This window comes from Mus musculus, chromosome 1 (assembly GCF_000001635.26).
Source record: "Mus musculus strain C57BL/6J chromosome 1, GRCm38.p6 C57BL/6J".
Lineage (NCBI taxonomy): Eukaryota > Metazoa > Chordata > Mammalia > Rodentia > Muridae > Mus > Mus musculus.
The window spans coordinates 155,007,909-155,022,956 of record NC_000067.6 but is presented as its reverse complement, the minus strand read 5'-3'; the positions used below and the strand labels follow the sequence as shown (position 1 = coordinate 155,022,956).

General features: G+C 47.4%; 2 long non-coding RNA genes across 3 annotated transcripts in view; both read left to right on the top strand.

The window, feature by feature from the left end:
• Positions 1 to 1,175, top strand: part of Gm41980 — a 38,553-nt gene extending 37,378 nt beyond the window's left edge. For both annotated transcript variants that reach the window (XR_001779499.2, XR_878638.3), the window contains one exon: positions 36 to 1,175. This is a non-coding gene — a long non-coding RNA (predicted gene, 41980). The remainder of the gene's footprint in view (positions 1 to 35) is intronic.
• A 633-nt stretch (positions 1,176 to 1,808) lies between these two features.
• On the top strand, positions 1,809 to 14,265 carry Gm41977. Its single transcript, XR_878618.2, has 3 exons — positions 1,809 to 4,450; positions 5,816 to 5,953; positions 11,530 to 14,265. It is a non-coding gene; the product is annotated as a predicted gene, 41977 (long non-coding RNA).
• The last annotated feature ends 783 nt before the right edge of the window (positions 14,266 to 15,048 follow it).

Genomic DNA, 15,048 nt, shown 5'->3' with positions numbered 1-15,048 from the left:
CAAGAATTCCAATGGCCCCTTCTATGATTCCACAGGGTGTGGCCAGAGTCAAAGGGAAGACAACGGGAGAGGCCTAGAGGATGTTCCGGATGCCGACAGCTGGTACCTGCTGAGGTTCTTGAAGTCATGATTTCTGTTTCTTCCTTGATCAGTTCTAAAGATTCTTCTGCATCATGGGTATTTCATCAAACACCCATAGAGTAGCCAGGATTTGGGGGGACCACAGATAGATGTTCTATCTATCTATCTATCTATCTATCTATCTATCTATCTATCTATCTATCTATGTGTGTCTGTCTGTCTGTCTGTCTGTCTGCCTGCCTGCCTACCCACCCACCTACCTATGTATCTGATGTCTTACTCTGCAGCTCAGGCTGCCCTGGAATTCTATATAGTTTAGGCTTGCCCTTGAATCTGTGTCCATGTCCGTTTCTCAGTCTTCCAAGTGCTGGGATTACAGGCTAGAATCACCACACCCAATTAGAAGCCGATAGTTCTATAGGTTATTCTATAGTTGAGAAAACTATTGAGGAGTCAGTCTCATTGGGGCTGGACAAAGGTGGCACCTGAGCTGGATTTTCTGACCCTGCTGCTCTCTGGGGTACCCTGACGCTGTGTTGCAAAACCTTTCCCGGGGAGATGCTATGTAAGTGTTACAGCTCTGAGGAGAAAGGCTTCCTCAGTGGAGGTGTTACAGCTCTGAGGGGGAAGATCCCCCCCCCGCCCCGCCCCGCCTCCTGCCTGCATGTGTTACAGCTCTGAAGGGAAAGGTATCCTGGCAGTTGAAAGCCAAGGAATAACACAAAGTCTCATCACCACACAAGTGATATATTGGGAAAGACACATTAGGGTAGCTGCCTCTACTGGGGCAAGTGAGCAGGTGACAGATTTTATATAGGGTTTCTCCGGGGTAGGGGTGAAGTTTTAAAGGCTAGTGGTTTCTAGGGTGGGGGATTGTGGAGGTTCAAGCCTAGCCCAGGGGTTGGTGGGATTTCATGCTCAGGAATTGGTGGGTTCTGGTAGGTTTTCAAACCCAGAAGTGGGCTCAGATCTTTTACCATACATACTATATATATGTCTATTCACCCCACATAGGAAGCCCATGCAGAACAAAGTATGGATACCAGCAAAAGCCAACTTGATGAGCCAACGAATTTCTTTTTTTAAAAAATCTTTTAAAAAAAGATTTATTTATTATTATATGTAAGTACACGGTAGCTGTCTTCAGACACACCAGAAGAGGGCATCAGATCTCATTACGGATGGTTGTGAGTCACCATGTAGTTGCTGGGATTTGAACTCAGGACCTTCGGAAGAGTAGTCAGTGCTCTTAACCGCTGAGCCATCTCTCCAGCCCCAAGCCAATGAATTTCATATGGAGTATTTTATTTATTTACTTACAGAAATATGGGTGAGGAGTTACTTATAGGAGTAGAAATGGCTCAAAGACAGATGCATCTCCAAAGCCCACCCCAGTATGTGTGATAAAGCTGGGAACTTGGAACACACTTAGCACACTGCAGACAGCTCAGCAGGTCCGAGAGTGTCCTTTCCAGCTGCTTCAGTTCTTTCAGGCAGCTGATCTGGTCTGAGAATCAATCTTTCTTTCTTTCTTTCTTTCTTTCTTTCTTTCTTTCTTTCTTTCTTTCTTTCTTTCTTTCTTTCTTTCTTTCTTTCTTTCTTTCTTTCTTTCTTTCTTTCTTTCTTTCTTTCTTTCTTTCTTCCTTCCTTCCTTCCTTCCTTCCTTCCTTCCTTTCTTTCTTTCTTTCTTTCTTTCTTTCTTTCTTTCTTCCTTCCTTCCTTCCTTCCTTCCTTCCTTCCTTCCTTCCTTCCTTCCTTTCTTTCTTTTTTTCTTTTTTTCAACTTGCTTGGCTTTGCTTAGTCTCTGAAGAACTCTCACCACCTCCCTTATTCTATGTCTTATGATATTATTTATTTATTTATTTATTTATTTTTTACATGGTCTTATTTCTAGTTGTGAGCAAGTGTCTGGAATTCTGTGATCTGCCAGTCAGACTTTATCTGAAGATAAAAGTGCTTTGGTTTGGGGATCCTGGGGCTGTGTGGGAATAAAGAGAAGCCTATTTGTCTCAGTGGTCTGGATTTGCTTCCTGGAGTCTGCTAGAACCCGGACCCACTGTTGGGTGGGAAGGGTAGTCCTAGAAGACATAGAAGATGGGCTAGGGTGCAGAATGGTAGGGAGGGTGCTGTGTGCCAGAAAAGACTGGCTCAGGACTCAGGGTGGAGTACTGGGGAGTGTGTGCACAGGGCCCTCTACCATAGCTGTCTTGGCAGAGGGCAATGGAAGAGCTGGGAGTGGATGAGATGCCAAACTCTGCATTTTATTTGTTAGAAGACTAAACAGTCGACTAAGTCCTTTTTGTTCAAGTCTGGAGCACAGAGTGATCAAGCTGACTTTCCCCCAACAAGCTCTGCATCTGACTCTTCTTTGCACATTATTCCCAATGGCAAAGGGGGGAAAACCTAAGTATCCATCAGTGGATGGACAGCTACATACAGTGCTATCTGTGCAATGCAACACTCCTCAGCCGTGAGCATGTTGGCGTTCTCAGTCACATAAGACAGTCACAAAAAGAGGGTCACTCAAGGAGGAGTTATGGCTTGCTGGCAGCAGGGAGACCCAGCTTCTGTGGACCGGATCTCGAACAGCCGCACAAAAGCATATTATTGAATGCTACACAGAAGTTTTTTGGGTAAAACAAGTTCCTTATATCAAAGCCCCTAATCTAATCTGACTGGGAACTGCCAGGGCTTGAATGAGGGTGGATCTGAGTTACACTTAATAGGTATGGGCTTCCTTCCTTCCTTCCTTCCTTCCTTCCTTCCTTCCTTCCTTCCTTCCTTCCTTCCTTCCCTATCTCTCTCCCCTCTCCCTCCCTTCTTTCTTTTTCCCAAGACAGGATTTTTATTTTATTTTATTTTATTTTTTTTTGTGTGTGTGTAACAGAGCCCTGGCTGTCCTGGAGTTGGCTTTGTAGGCCAGGCTGACCTTGAATTCATAGAGATCATACCCAATAGGTATGGTGTTTCCTTTTGGGTTGTTGAAAGTGTTCCTAAATAAGCTAACAGTGATGGTTATACGTTTATGGTTTACTGACTGCGTAAACGCCACTGAGCTGTGTATTTTATGATAGTAAATAAAAGTTATTTTTAGATAACTTTGTTCATGAGTATATTATCTTTTGCTCATTGTGGTGGCTAGTGTTGATGGTCACCTTGCCAGGATCTAGTATCACCTGGGAGACACATCTCTGGGAGTGCCTGTGAAGGGATTGTCTTGACAAGGTTAATTGACCCATGGTAACTGTGGGCAGCAGCGCTCCACAGGCTGGGATCCTAACGTAGACAAAAAGAGAAAGCAAACTGAGAACTAACTAGTACCGAGTCCTAGTACTCTGCTCTGCTTCCTAACGGCTCCTGCAGTAAGATGGGTTACCCCCTGCTCTTGCCATGGCTTCCCCACCTCGATCCAACTGTATCCTCTTACATACACCGAGACAAACCCCTCCTTCCTTCAATTGCTGCTTCTTAGTTATTCGATCACAGCAGTATGGAAAGTATCTAGTACAACCGTGCTAATGCCCACAGCCTTCTCTGGTCCACGCCTGCTGCCCGCTCCTCCTAGCCCAGCCTTCTCTGTGTTTATTGTGCCTCACTGAGTTGCATCAGGGTTGCTTTCAGGGCCTTGATGGAGGATCGTTTACTGGAGCATGGGCAGCTTAGCAGTGTCTACACTTGGAAGAAAATATAAGATGGTAAATACTACGTTATTTTATTACAGCAATAAAAAAAAAACGAATAATCATGAAACCTGAGTCCCCGCCCCTGTGAGAAGAGATGGATACTCAACAAAGGAATAGAAATTTAACTTAAGGTCTGGGGAGACATAAAATGTAGGGTAACAGTTGGAATGGTAGGGAGGATGCTGTTTTATGGGGTGCTAAGATTGCCTTTCTGAGTTGGATAAGACTGAGAGGCACTGAGGCCACTGCACAAGAGATGCAGCTGACTGAGGGACCAGGGACCACTGAGGGTGGAAGCAGAAGGTGGAGAGAAGGGGGCAAGTGCAGGGGTTGTGGGGACCCAAAGAAGCTGCACATGGGCACAGCCACGTCTAGGACCCAGTGCCTCAGGTCCATGGGAATGGCAGAGCCTTCCCCGCACAGCCTTCCTTGCACAGAACAGGGCAGGAATTGGCAAAGCCTTCTTCCGGTCTGAGTACACAGTGTTTAGGAAGGATTGACCAGTGTGTATTTGCAGCTTCCTCCTCCTTCATGACTGCACCCAGACACTGCTTCCCTACAGAACCCTCCTATGGGGACTGGCTAACTTCTCCCCGCTGTGCTACACAGCTGACGTTCCAGGTTGCTTCATGGTACCGTGCTCAATCACAGTGAACAGAAACCACCTGATCCCAGCTTTTCCGCAAGTGAGTCTTGTGTGTCTGTCCTTTCTTCATTTGCTCACCATCCTAGCCTGGTTTCTAGGGCCAAGCCATGCTGGAGGAAGCAAGGGGCAGAAGTCCACCCCTGAAGGAGTGGACAGTGCCAAGCTTGCTTGGGCTTAAGTAACACTGGGAACGGAACCAAGCCTCTTTCCGGTCCTTGAGTGAGGACTCCTGTGGACAGTTTATGTTCCTTTATTTATTTATTTATTTATTTATTTATTTATTTATTTATTTATTTATTTATTTATATGGGACAGGGTCCCTGCTATGTAACTCTAGATGTCCTGGAACTTACTCGGTAGACCAGGCTGGCCTCGATATCCCCGCCTCTACCTTACAATTGTGATTAAAGGTATGGGCCACCATGTCTGGCCTCCTTTATGACTTTTAATTCAAGTTTTTCCTGAGTGACATATGGCAAAGTCACCTCTTCCCTCCAACCGGCTTACAGTCTTAGTCTACATTCCGCTGTTACCACTCAGTACCACAGTAACCTGGTGTTGCTGTCTCCATATCTATTTATTGATGTAGCAAATGTTGGGTCATTCAATTCTGAGTGCTGCTTCTGGTGAGATCCTTACACTAGTAGAGACTCACTGAAGAGTCCCATAGGAGCAGGGAGTCATATGGCCACAGAGCTCAGGCTTACCTTCCTGGTGATAGGTTATTTCTCTGCCACTGGTGAAATGAGCCAATTCAAGCCAGATTAGACCATCTAAATGGCAGGTTTATTGGGAAGCAGTTCTTGGGTGAGTTTACTGGTGCCAAGGAAGGAGGCCAGGGGAGGGCCATGGGGAGGGGGTGGAGAGAAAGAGAGAAAGGACACACATGCACACAGAGAAGAAGATATAGATATGCATATAGATATAGATATGGATATAGATAGAGCAAAATGTCTGCATTACATAGGCAGGAGCCTTTAGGGGAAGGTTATACCCTGGGCTGGAAAGTTCAGGGTTGAGGGTAGGGTATGGCAAGTAGTGACTGAGAGATTCTGGAGAACCTGGAGGCCAGGACTACTTTGCTATGTAAAATATGCCCCTCATTTCCTTGAAATCAAATATGTGGTACCATAAGGCCATGAGTTAGAACCACACTGTTAGGACCTCCTGAGTGCTGAGATTAAAGGTGTATGGAGTTGGGGGGGTGGGTATGGGGGACCTTTGGGATAGCATTGAAAATGTAAACGAGGAAAATACCTAAAAAAAAAAAGGTGTATGGAGACCCCCCCCACCCCCAACCTTGTCTAATCTTAGCTACCTCCTGTGATAGTTAATCTTGATCATCAATATGACTGGATTTAGAAGCATCCATGAGACTGACCTCTTGGTGTGCTTGTGTTTCCAGGGAAGTTTAATGGAGGAGAGAAGAAGTTCTACCCTAAGTGTGGGCACCACCATCCAGCGAACTGGGATCCTGGACTGAAGAGAAGAAGACACTGAGTACCAGCGTCATCTCTCTCTGCTTCCTGACTGCAGAAGCAAGGTGACCTGCCACCCTCACACTTCTGCAGCATGCTTCCACTGCCGCGAATGAACTCAGGCCGCGGGGGTCAATCCTGCAAATGCTCTACCCGTGAAACCTTAGCTTTCCAGCCCTGCTTTTTAAATTTATTTATTTATTTATTTATTTATTTATTTATTTATTTATTTATTTATTTAATGGGAGAAAGGAGTTTCTTTTGGCTTACAATTCCAAGCTCCAGTCTATAATTTTGGGGAAGTCGAGGCAGGGACTCAAATAGCTGCTCACCATCACATCCACAGTTCAGAGCAGTGAGAAACAAGAACGCCCAGGCGTGCAGCCTGCCTGCTTACTCACTCTCGCCGACTCCCTTCACTCTGGTGATACGGTGCTGCCCACATTCAGCATGCATCTTTCACCCCACCTCAGTCAAGACGATCCCGACAGACAGGCTCACTGGCCAAGCTAATCTAGGCAATCCCTCACCTGAGACAGTCTGTCTTCCCAGGTGATTATATAGGTTGTAGCAAGTTGCCATTTAAAACCATGACAGGCTCGTTGGCAAATCAGGTGCTCTGTTTTCCTTTTGTGGATTTTTCGGAGTTCCTTATCTATTCTAGATGAGTCCTTTGTTATATAAGGTGTTTTTGTTTTTTGAGACAGAGTCGATGTAGCCTTGAATGTAAGATCTTCTTACCTCAGAATCCCAGTGCTGGGCTCATGGGGAGAAACATCATGCCACGCTCAGACGTGCTTTTGGCAAATTGGCAAATATTTTCACCTTGGCGCCCCCCCCCAGGGTCTCATAGAAAGATGGGCCTGAAGCTATCTATATATTGAATGATGGCCAGGAAATCCTGATCTTACAGAAGCTGGGCTTCCAGGATTACTCTCTGGTAGTACTTTTATCTAGGCAACATCTATCTTAAATAGTATTTTAAACAGGCAAACACCTATGTAAGTAAGAGAGACAGCCCTACGTGGCTTTCATGGGTCTTGTCTAAGAGTCTCAGTTCTACCCACTGAGCTAGATGGGTGATAGACAGGCCTCCTGTGGTAGGCCTCAGGAGGAAAACTGAACTTTTTCTATGGAAGATAAAAAAATGTGCTCAATGACTACAGCTTTATCTCCTCTGTGAGTTTCCAGCCTGGCAGCCTGTTCCATGGATTTCAGAGTTGTGAGGCACCACAAATGTGTGAGCAAGTCCCTGAAATAGACTTCCTTACATATAAGAATATTTATATACACACCCGTAATATAGCTGAATACCCCCTGGTTTGGTGTGTGCGTGTGTGTATATTCATTCCTGTGTGCAAGTGTTTTGTGTGTGTGTGTGTGTGTGTGTGTGTGTGTGTGTGTGTGTGTGTCAGAGGTCAACCTCAGGAGCCACCTACTTTGTGCTTTGAGATAAGGTCTTTTGTTGGGGGCCTGGAACTCAAAGATGAGACTAGACTGACTAGCTCATGAGCTCCAGGGATCGCTGTCCCTCCACTTCCCAGCGTCAGGACTACATGTGTTCCAGGGAAGGAGAGTTAGAGGCACACAGGTAGATGTGGAAAGTGAAACTGGGTTCCCTAGGATGGCAGTTTCTTGTTCCCAGAAGATACATTGAGGAGAAATGGTGGGAAGGTTTGGGGGCTCTGTCTAAACAGGACCAGTAGTGGAGAGGGGAGGACCCAAAGCCAGGGTCTACTAAGTGGACTTCCAGCCTCTCCCATGCCCCAGGAATAAGGCTTCTACTGTCCCCTTTCTCTGTGACTTGATTTAGTTTTCCGGGTAGTTAAGCTTGGGAATCCCCTAGACCAGTGGTTTTCAACCTTCCTAATGCTGTGACCATTTAACACAGTTCCTCATGTTGTGGTGAACCCTCAACCATAAAATTATTTTTGTTGCTACTCCATAACCGCAATTTGCTACTGTTATGAATTGTAATGTAAATACCTGATATACAGGAAGATCTTAGGTAGGTGGAGACACAGGTTGAGAACCACTGCTCTAGACGGTTACTAGGACCCTGTTACACCTCCATTCTGGGCCTGTCTGTTTCCACTGGTGCTGGAGATCAGGACTCAAGGTTCTCATGTCCTGTAGCAAACACGTCACCAATGGAGCCATTCCTGGCCCTATATAGCTCTATCTTTATCTACATCTGCTTGTGTCTATAACCTAGCTTTTCCCTGCTGCTTCCATTCTGGATGAGCCTGATTGAAGGAGGACCTCTTGATTGGCTTATTACTCTCCCTCCTCTAGATAGGAGCTCATGAGGGTGGGGTGTCTGCAGTGTCTCACACAGCACCCTGAAGGAGTTAAGTACTCAGTCCAGTGCAAAACTCTCCATGATTCTTTATATGTGTGGGTAGGCTCAACTTAAAATTCAATAGAGAACTTTCAATAGGTGGTGGTAGGGGGTGGGTGGGGGGAAGGGGACAGAGAACATCACGCCAGGGTCTGAAGCTGGGGATTTCCTTGTTGGGCTCAGCTCTGTGGATTCTGTTGCTGAGTGTGTGTCTGTTTGCAGCCGAAGGAAACTGTGGCAACAAAAATGGGTTGTGAATTTAAACCCAAGTGCAGGTTCTCCTAGCAACACCGCTTGACCCTGGCTGCTGGCTAGCAGTCCAAGCACCAGATATGGACAACTGGGGTAGCTCGGTTGCTAGGAGAACAATGACTCTCCTGCTCCCCAAGCATGCAGGTGACTGGTGGCATTTCCAGGAGTGTGCAGGTGGGCGTCGCTTTTTGTTTCCCCAGCAAAGGTTCGAGAGAGACAGGAGAGGGGTTAAAGAGCAGCAAAGCTGAAGCCATCAGCGTTTTCTGTTTGATTGGGAACAGCTCTCTGTTTGAGAATGTCTCCATCGGGTTTGCAGTTAGGGACAGCGCCTGGAGGAGATTATGAAACAACCAATTTCCCATAGTGGTTGGTTCCCAGCATCCGCAGGCCATCTGGATGAGCCCAGGATGAAGTGTGGGGGAGCAGTCGGGGAGTGGGGCCCAAGAATGAAACACATTGGGCTGGCATTGCTTGCATTCCACATTGAGGAAGTGGAAGCTGGGTGTGGAGAGTTTCATTTGTTTGCTTGATGACAGCAAACATCCTTCTGGTCACAGCCAGGTGAACTGCCATAAAACCAACCCTAATGCTTACCAAAGCCTTGACAGTAACCTTGCCTGGGGCCCTGGAGAGTGACAGTGTGGTGCTGTAGTTAGGGCATAGGGAACTAGCAGAGGAAAGGAGGGAAAATCCTAGTCTACCTGCCTTTTATCTGCACTGCCTTTAATTCTCAGACCCCATGTATTTGGTCTTGCAATCCAGGAACCTTCACTTAGAGGCTGATTTTCATAAGACCTGGCAAAGCTGAGGGCTGAACCCAGCTGACGACCAGCTTTTTCTTACATCTGCTGTCCTGTGGGACAGGATGCTATCAGTGACAGGGCTGGAAGGAAAACACACGGAGTGTCGCTTTGAGCCTATTTTCTGAGAACATTTCTAGAAGTAAACATTGAAGTTATCTCCCAGAGGGTCCTCTGCTTCTAGAGTACGAAGCAGGAGAATACAGATTGCTCATCAAATGGGTTTCATTTCCTTCTTGGCCACCCAGAGAGGCTATAATTTCTCACAATAAGATAGGGCCATGAGATGAGGTCTGCTTTTAGAAGATGGGCTAAAAGGACAGATCAGCTATGTGGTCCCATCTGCCTGCCTGTCTCTATCTCTGTCTCTCCCTCCCTAATTATTCCTATGTCCACCCTCTCTTTTCAACTTGAATTTGGAGGGCCCTGGGTGGGAACTTCAAGGCCCTGAAAGATTATAGTAATAAGCCTCGAGTTCCTGAATGACTTTGTGGACTGTGACACCCCCAGCCTTAACTCATAGGGGCCTATGAGTGAGAACTCAGTCTTCATTGTGTCAAGCCATTGAGCTTAGGGGCTGATTCTAATAGCCAAGTCCTTCTCATTAATACAGAACACACACAAGGATTTGAATTGACAGTTTTTTAAAAAAAGATTTATTTATTTACTCTATGTAAGTACACTGTAGCTGTCTTCGGATACTCCAGAAGAGGGAATCAGATCTTGTACAGATGGTTGTGAACCACCATGTGGTTGCTGAGATTTGAACTCAGGACCTTCGGAAGAGCAGTCAATGTTCTTAACTGCTGAGCCATCTCTCCAGCCCCCGAGTCGACTGTTTTTATGGGAAAGAGGAGAGATGGTGGAATTCGACGGGAATGTTTCTGTGACAAAGTAGAGAGGAGTCTCCTAGTGACAGAAGGGTGGAGTGTGCTGCCTTAAATTGAGGAAAGTGTGTGTGTGTGTCTGTATGTATGTATATCTCTGTGTGAGTATATGTCTGTGTTTGCGTGTGTCTCTGTGTATCTCTGTGTCTGTGTGTCTGTCTTTGTGTGTATATCTGTGAGTCTGTGTGTATGCAGGTGTATGCTTGTGTGTGTGTCCTGTATATGCCTGTGTGCGTCTCTGTGCCCCTGTGTGTCTGTCTCTGTGTATGACTGTGAGTCTCTGTATGTCTGTGTGTATCTGTGAGTCTGTGAGTGTGTGTGTGTCTCTGTGTGTGTCTAAATTAGAGAAAACTTCTCCGGGGGAGTCTGAGGTTTCTCTCCTTCCCTTTCTGCATCCCTTTGTCCCTCCTGCCTCTATCTTTACTTCCTCCTTCTCTCTTTCTTCCTTCTCTCCTTCCTTCCTTCCTTCCTTCCTTCCTTCCTTCCTTCCTTCCTTCCTTCCTTCCTTCCTTCCTTCCTCCCTCCCTCCCTCCCTCCCTCCCTCCCTCCCTCCCTCCCTCCCTCCCTCCCTCCCTCCCTCCCTCCCTTCCTTGTGGCAGGTTGTCATTGTGTAGCTCATGTTGGACTGGAACTAGCTTGTGGCCTTGAGCTTGCTACCCTACTGCCTCAGGTTTCAGATACTGTCTGGTGGGCCCCTTTCTGAACTGCAGTAAGCAGTAAAGATGACTTTTCATGGCATACTCACTTGGCTTTAGTGACTATTTCACTTAATTCTCATAACATCCCAGTGGGACAGGAGCTGTCACTAGGATTCCCATTTTATAGGTGAGAAAATCGAGGCCAAAGAGATGAATTGTCCCCAACACCAGCAAGCAAGCAGCAGCAGCTTGTCAGAGGCTGTGGATCTCACCTGAGATCCAGCTGTCACCTCTGACCTGCTACTTTCATTTCCCCTTGCATGTGTGTGTGTGGGGTGCGCGTGTACATGCAGCAGATGCACATGTATGCATGTGCTTGCTGGCATTCACACCTGTGTATGCGTGGGAGCCTCCTTGGAGGTAGGGTTGCTCCTTGAACCTGGAGCTTGTGTTTTTCAGCAAGGTTGGTAGCTGGCAAGCCCCAGAAATCCTCTTGTCTTTGTCCCAACAACAGGAGGGTCACAGGTACTCATGGGACTTATCTGGCTGGCTATGTGGGTGCTGAGATCTAAACCCAGGTCCTCATGGGTGTACAGCATGGGCTCTTAATGACGGAACCATCTCCCCAGTGCCTCCAGTTTATTTCTTGTCTACCTTGTCTAACCTCATAGAGTGCACATGGGCACTTATAAAAATATTTATTTTTACTTTTTTTTTTTGCAGTGTTAGGTTTAGCTTCTCGTGCATAATAGGAAAGTGGTTTACCACCGGGCTACATTCCCAGCCCACAGACACCTGAAATCTTGCAATGAACTAGGAAGATAAACCACTGGTGAGTCTGGAGCCTAGAGGTATGTATGATTTGCTGTCTGCAACAGTGCACAGTGACAGCCTATCTCCTCCCCGTGGTCCCTGATGCTGCCGGGAACGGGAACATTCCATAGCTCCAGCATCACTGCTCCATAGAGGGCTGTAGGGAGCAGGCAGGCTGCTGTCCTCATTCCTTAAGGAGAGTGTGTTCTGAGTGGGGGCAGCTTCCTGCACTGAGGGTGTTCTGTGGATGTCAGTGGCTTTGGCACAGGGGCCGTGCTGAGGGAAGTGAACTACTCTTCCTGCTCGCTGGGATCTTCAGGACCCCTCTGTACTTTCTGTGTCGGGTTTAGTGGAACTTAAAGTCGAGTGGGTAGAGTTCCCGAACGCTCCATCTCACCTGAGATCCAGCCCGCTCCTCCTAGATGCCTTCCAGGCTTCCCACTTCAGAACCATCCCGTCCTCACAACCGCACTAGCATCGTGTAGAGCTGAGAGAAAGGGGAGAGAGAGAGAGAGAGAGAGAGAGAGAGAGAGAGAGAGAGCGCTTTAGTCCCTGTTACCTGGCTACTTCCTTTTCTCCTTTGTCACACAGGGAACAGGGACTGCATTTGTATCATAGAACATCCTCTGTACCTGGGAGCTGTAACATAGTAGGTGCTCAACAAACCTTGTTGCATCCCAGATAGATAAACAGATCTGTTCTTCATGGAGAGCAGCTATGCAGCAGTCCCAGCACACCATCAGGGTGTGGGAGAGGAAAGGAGAAGCTGTCCACTGAGTCTAGGGAAGGGCAGGGCTCAGGACGACTTCTGGAAGGAGGAGATGCTGGAGCTGAGAACCCAAGAATAGCTGGAGTCATGCAGATGGGAAGGAACAGGGCCCTGGAAGAAGGGTTGCTCTTGGTACTGACAAAAGCCACACTGGGTGTTACCGGACAGACAGACTGTTCTGGGAGCGGTGGTAGGAGGTAAAGGGGAGAGGCCCCGGGACAGGCAGCCAGACTCATCGTTCTGCAGCTCAGCTCTGGCTCCCCTAACTTCTCCAGCTCTGCAGAAGGGGCCTGTTCTCGTGGAGGTCTCCCTGCAGAGCGTGCCTGAGCCTCCATTCAGCATCTTTCCCCCTCATAGCTCTGCTCTTCCAGGTTCTGTTCTCTGCCTCTCCCAGGACCCCACTCTCACTTCCTGTTGCCTCATCATTGTTCTGCCTTCTGAATTGGTCTTATTTGTCTCCAGTTCATCCCGCACATGTCTGCCAGATTCATCTGACCCAGAGCCCAAACTCTGCTCCTGGAAGGTGGCCTCCCCTGTTCGATAGTTTCCCACAACCCTCGGGTATTGTCTCTGCTCAGCATCCTGGGGTCTTATCCCGTATGTTCAACCTAACTGTTTGGACCACTTAGTCTATGATATCTTTATCCACACAGTCAGCAACGCTAGACTCTGTTCCTCTCCAAACACTCCTGAGTTCTGTTTTAGTTCATGTCTCACAGCTCCAGATCACTGTGGAGTCTCATGTGTGCTTCAAGGCTGGGCTTATACTTGGCTTTTTCTGAAGCATTTACCGATTCCCTCAGATCTTTTTAGTCTAGCTCCTGCCTCAGTCACGGTATGGCTCAACTTCCTGCTGAACTATATATCCTGAGGACCACATACATATGCTATAGCCAGGGGAACCCGGACAGATCTCTGTCATAGCAACCACTACTCTTAGGCCCCTCTAAGAGAGACCTAGATGAAGAACAGGGAAGAAAGCAGAGGTAACTTCAGTAGAAGCTAGGCATGTTTCAGAAGCCCCATGTAGAGAACTGAGTTCACCTGGGCTCAGCCTCAAGGTTTCATTCTCCTCAAATCTTTATTGATCTTGTGTGTGTCCTGGCCAGCTGTGTGTGAGGACAGTAGTGTGTGTCTGAGCCAATACACACAGTGGCATCTGCTGCACAAATAGGACAGAGAGCCTGGTCAGCTCTGCCCTGGACTCCTTCTATAGACAGCATCTTTAGCCACATGCAAATACAGGTGAGCAATATGGGTCCTGTAAGCTGACCAGTCAACGTCATCTCCCTCTTTGGTATTAGAGGGGAGAAGAGGTGCTCAGAGAGGGAGATGGAGTTCTGGGAGCTTCCTGCATCACCTTTGACGTATTCCAAGATAGAATAGGAGCATCACGGAGATGTCCCAGGCCCGGAAACCCCAACAGCAAGAGGATAGATCTCAGAGTGATGTAATTTGTCTGTCAGTAATCCACATGCTTAGTGGGCCATCTCTGCTGTCTAAGCCTGGCCTCCGGGCACTCAGATGTATATCCAGGCTCTGGTCCTCTCCAGAAAACCATCACAGAAGAAATAGATTTCACACAGTAGCCTAGGATTTGATGGGGGGGGGGAAACAAATCAGACAAAACTATGGTGTAGAAGAGATGCACAGACTGGGTTAGTGCGTGTGGACCACTGGGGAGAAGATGGAAGAGTTGGGGACAGGGGACTCGCACAGGATGGAATATCAGAGGGGCTTTTAGGAGATATGTTAATGTAGGAAACTGTAGTCCCAGACAGCCATCTCGCCTCAGTCCTCACTCCTATGGTAGTTGTAGCCACTGTGGTATGTAGACACACAGTCTTAGGGTTTTATTGCTGTGAAGAGGCACCATGACCATGGCAACTCTAATAAAAGAAAACATTTAACTGGGGCTTACACATCAGAGGTTTAGTCCATTATCATTCTGGCAAGGAAGTATATGGCAGCATGCAGGCAGACATAGTGCTGGAAAAGGAGCTGAGATTTCTACATCTGGTTGGGCAGGCAGGAGAGAGAGAGAGAGAGAGAGAGAGAGAGAGAGAGAGAGAGAGAGAGAGAGAGAGAGAGAGAGAGAGAGAGAGAAGGAAACACTGGGTCTGGCTTGAGTATTTGAAATCTCAAAGCCTACCCCAGTGGCCACGCCTACTACAAGGCCACAGCACCTAATAGGTCCACTTTCTATGGATCTATGGAGGCCATTTTCATTGAAACCATCACACAATTAATTAAACACTTCTGCTTAAGGATAAGATTTAGGGTTAGGGCTGCTTCTTACTTCTGCCCCATCCCTACTCCCTTAAGGCAATTTTTATTCTGTCTTGAGGCTTCAGGCCCTGGACTTGGAAGTGGGCTAGTTTTGCTCTCATGATCCATGGCTAGTATCTGGGGCTACCCTGAAGAGCAGAATGGAACACACAGGTAGATTTTACAAGGAACGCAGCTCTCTGGATGGATAGAGGTGTTCACAAGCTGTATACATGCTGGGCCACCAGGGGCATCACACGCAGTTCTGTGATCCCACTGAAGTGGGTCAGGCCTTTAGGCTTCTCCTTCCCAGTGCATTGGGAACTGTAATGTCCGTTCTAAAGAACTGGCTCCTGCTGAATGTGGTGGTGCATGCAGGGACAGGCAGACCT